The sequence below is a fragment of the Nicotiana tomentosiformis genome, chromosome 7 (assembly GCF_000390325.3).
Source record: "Nicotiana tomentosiformis chromosome 7, ASM39032v3, whole genome shotgun sequence".
Lineage (NCBI taxonomy): Eukaryota > Viridiplantae > Streptophyta > Magnoliopsida > Solanales > Solanaceae > Nicotiana > Nicotiana tomentosiformis.
In genome coordinates this window covers 2,772,650-2,777,492 of record NC_090818.1, presented here as the reverse complement: position 1 = coordinate 2,777,492, position 4,843 = coordinate 2,772,650, and positions in this window count along the sequence as shown.

Here is a 4,843-nt window from a genome sequence, read left to right as displayed (position 1 = left end):
TATACCGGTATCACTTCATCGACTGCAAATATCTCCTTGACAGCGGGTTATTCCCCGTACACTATTTTGACTCCCTCCGATGTCGGGAACTTTAGAACTTGGTGGAGGGTCGAGGGTACTGCCCTCATGTTATGGATCCAAGTCCTTCCGAGCAGGGCGTTGTACCTCATGTCACCCTTGATCACGTGGAACTTTATTTCTTGGATGGTCCTAGTCATATTTACTGGCAAAGTAATTTCACCTTTGGTGGTTTCGCTTGCCATGTTGAAGCCGCTAAGTACTCGGGCTGCGGGCATAATTTGATATTGTAGGCCGAGATGTTCTACGACCCTTGATCGAATAATGTTGGCCGAGCAACCTGGATCAATAAAAACATGTTTAACTTGAATTTTATTCATAAGGACAGATATTATCAGTGTGTCGTTGTGGGGTTGTAAGATCCCCTCTGCATCCTCGTCATTTAAAGACAAGGTCCCTTCCGATACGTAGTCTCAAGTCCAATTTTCCCTCATGATCGACACCTTGATGCGTTTGAATATGGGCCCCAGAGGAATATCGACCCCTCTAACAATCATGTGGATCACGTGCTGCAGCTCTTCTTATTCATTCTGTCTGTTTGAATCTCTATTCTTGAAGTGGGTTTTAGCCCGATCGCTTAAGAATTCTTGAAGATGCCCTTCGTTGAACAAACGGGCTACCTCCTCCCTCAACTGTCTGCAATCTTTTGTTTTATGACCATGGGTACCATGATATTTGCATATTTGATTAGGATTTCTCTGGGCCGGATCAGTCTGTAGAGGTCGGGGCCACCTGGTGTCTTTGATGCGCCCAATGGCCGATACAATAGTTGATGCATCAACGTTGAAGTTTTATTCCGATAGTCGTGGTGCTTCTTTGGGTTCGACATTTCTGTTGAAACCACTCTTACTCATGAGCCCTCGAGAGCTCTGTCCTCAATCATTTCTTCTATCAATTCGAACGGGGTTGCGTCCAGGCTCGTTGTTTCTCCGATATCCACCGTATGGCTGATATCGATCTCTGTTTGACCGTGGTTCCCGATCAATATCCCTTTTAACTCTGTCGATGGTCCTGTTTGGATAAACCGACCCGGAAGGGGGCCCCAACTGGTCATCCTCGACCCTAATCTTTGACTGGTACCGATTATACACATCGGCCCAGGTTACAGATGGATATTCGATCAAGTTTTGCTTTAACTGTTGTGAGGCTACCGAACTTCGTATGTTTAGGCCTAGAGTGAAAGCCTGAATGGCCCAATCATCGGCGACCGGGGGCAGATCCATACGCTCCATTTGGAACCGAGATATGAACTCTCTGAGCATCTCGTTGTCTTTCTGTTTTACTTTGAAGAGGTCCGACTTTCTAGTCTCGACCTTTATCGCTCCAGCGTGTGCTTTGACGAAGGAATCTGCGAGCATGGAAAAAGAATTAATGGAGTTAGGTGGCAAATTATGGTACCATATTATCGCCCCCTTTGATAAAGTTTCTCCGAATTTCTTCAGCAGTACGGACTCAATCTCATCGTCCTCTAGATCGTTCCCCTTTATTGCGCATGTGTAAGAAGTGACATGATCATTGGGTCGGTAGTTCCATTATATTTGGGAATGGGCTTAGGAGCCACGCTCGGGGGGAAAGGCTTTTGTACGAACTTCTTTGAATCCAAACCCTTCAAAATCGGTGGTGCACCTGCAATTTGATCAACTCGGGAGTTATATGTTTCCACTTTTTTGTCATTCGCTTCAATCTTCTTTTCCCCCGATTCAATTCGCTTTGTCATCTCCTCGAACATTTTCAAGATAGCGGGGTCGGTCCCTGACTCATTCACATTTGACCTCCCTGGCACTGGTTCGGCCCTGTGAATAACTTCTTGTGATGGCTCGGGTTCGACCCTACTCAGTGGATGGTTCTAATTTTGGAGTTGTGCTATTGCAGTTTGTTGAGCCTGCAACATTTCAAATATTATTCGAAGGCTGATTCTGCCTTCTTCGCCGCTCTGTGCGTTCTGACCGGCTGATCGAACGTCTGTGCGGACGCTATTTTCGGGGTCGGTGCCCAAATTTGTATTTAGGGTAACATGGAAATTGACGTCGATGAGGTCTGCAAATGGTACTCCCTTGAGGTGAACTGGAGACATTTCGTTCCCTGGGGCGGCTACATTGTCGTTTTTACCATGAAAACCAAGGCCATTATCGATGTGTGTGGGTACTGCTTGAGAGTTCGACATGCTGATCCTGGAATCAAAAACGCTTACAAGAACAAGTGTAAAGAAGTGTGTGTTATGAAAATTAGCACCAGGCAATCACTATTATCCTTAGCCCCACGGTGGGCGCCAAACTGTTTACCCTTATAATCGGATAACAATTAAATTTGTAAGTGGTTTTAAGGATATGTGATTTCACTTTGCAAAAACTGAGAAATACAAAAATTGAAGTTAGAAATTAACTGTAAAATAAAGCAAACTGATATATCACACAACTTTGGCCCTTGAGCTAGGTTGCACTCGTACCAACTAAGTGTATTATTGAATAGTAAGAACTAAACTAATGAATAAGAGAGCTTAAAAGAGAAAACGTAATATATTTCTTTGTTATGCGTGAATCTCCTCCTTACAAAATGATTGGAACCCCCTTTATATAGTAGAGGAGTTCTACATATGGTACAATTCTAAATACATAAGGAAATCTCTTGATTGGCTAATCAACCGATCTTGACTTGATACATGTCTAGATCTCCGCCACAATCCTCGCCCGGTCACGGATTTCTCGGCTTTCCGTTATTCGACTTTGCAGGCTTCCTTCGATCTCGCTAGATCTCTATCCTTCTCGGTCTCAACCTTAGCTGGTCTCGGTCTCGATCGATCCCTGAATCACGAGCTAGGAAATATCTATTTATGTAACGATCCGATATAACTTGGGATCGAACCTCGGTCTGTCACCCCGGTCTCGATTAACCATACAAAATCGGGCAAGCTCTATTTTGACAGTATACAAAATTGTTATATATAAAATTTTATGATTATGTCTTCTTAGTCAAACCATGTACACTACAACAAAAAAGACCTTTAGCGCAATTATTTAGTGGTAATAACCTAGTTGCTGCTAATTTATTCTTATATTGTGAATATTACCGGCAAAAAGATATTGGCCGAAAAAAGGTACTCTTATACTAGCAATAAAAAGGATTGGCCGCTAAAAATCGCTTAATTCAGGACAGATGTTTTTATTTTATATTTCCTTCCAATTTTTTCACACTCCACTCACTTATTCCCCCCAATTATTTTTCTCTGTAAATTAAACTTAAATTTAGAAATTTTGGGAATACCTCATAAAGTCTCAATCTATCTCACCACCGACACTGCAACCCAACCCAACTCATCTCTATCTCACCAATCTTAGGCAATGCAACGTTTCTTTTTACTCGCTCTTTATCTTATTGCCTTTATTAGATTTATACATATTTTCATATCTTTCTTTTCTTGATATGGTATTTAGATGTATGTATACATGATTTCAGTTAATTTTATTCTATTTTGATTCTTTTCTCTCACACACTCACAGTTACTAAGGTAATTTTTGTATATCTAGGGTTAGGGTTCCCCTTCATTATTTTTTGAGAAAATCAAATGGTGCTTCACCTGCTAGCGCTCAACAAGCTCCTCTTCTTCGGTGACAGTGGTAAGCTTTATTTTTTCCCTTCAGTTCTAAGTCATAGTTTTATATGTAATAATAAATATGTACGCAATGGTGCTAGAGACCTTTTATCGATCTAACGGATAGTTGGTCTATAAAATCCCATGACTGCGTGAGGATTTCATAGTTAGAATTTCTAGTATCGTTATTGTGCTTGAAATGTGATCTATTTACTGGTACATCTTGCACTCTAATGTGACTTGGTATGAAAATTTTTAATAGACGCTTTGTTAGTCAGATTCTTTTGTAGCCAAATATTTTGCTTTCAATCTGTTATTTTTTCCAATTCAGTCAATGATCAATTCCATGTGCTATAATTCGTGCTTTTTTTTTCTAGTTAACCTAAAATGTTAGGCTACAATTTGTTTGATTTTCACTTTGGTAGTTCCGCAGAATGCCTTTTCTTTTTCTTGTTGGATTCTCAAAATTTATAAACCCTTCCTAAGTTATTGTTGAAGGGTGAGAGTTTGTTATGATTATGCATTAAGTTTGTGATTTTTCAAAAAAAGTTTTAACTTTCCCTTGGCTAACACTTGAACTCAATTTTGGCTTTGCCGTGTCTTCCACAAGTTATAAAAAAAGGCCAGTATCTAACTTTAAGAGAATTTTATTTTAATGAAACTAATACAATTACAAGTGAAAGATGTTTATGGCATAAGGGTGTATGGTGGTAAAAATCTAATATCATGTTCTGCTTTATAGGTAGATATGTGAGTTTACACATCAAAGAATATACAGAGATAAATATATCAGTTGTTCATACATTAAAGAAAATTAAAGCCCAATGATACAAGTGAGTGCAAAGCCTTCTTGAATTTGTATATTTTTGCACTGAATATTTTTGACTGAATTAATATGTATCTCCTGTGAGATATTTTCTTGTACTTATCAAAAGAGTTTCTTCTATGGAAGAATATCGTACTCATTTAGTAGAACTTTATTAGTGTACTCTCCAAGACACCTTAACTAGAAGAAGACACTGCACAAGGTTGTAAACTATGACAATCCGTTTAAAGTTGCATGTTTGGTTTAATTTTGCAGAGTATTTTATGTCGCTTGAAGAAACTACAAGAATATTAAGATCCGGAGAGATGACAACGGATTAAGAGTATTTTATTTCTCTAGAATTTGTCATT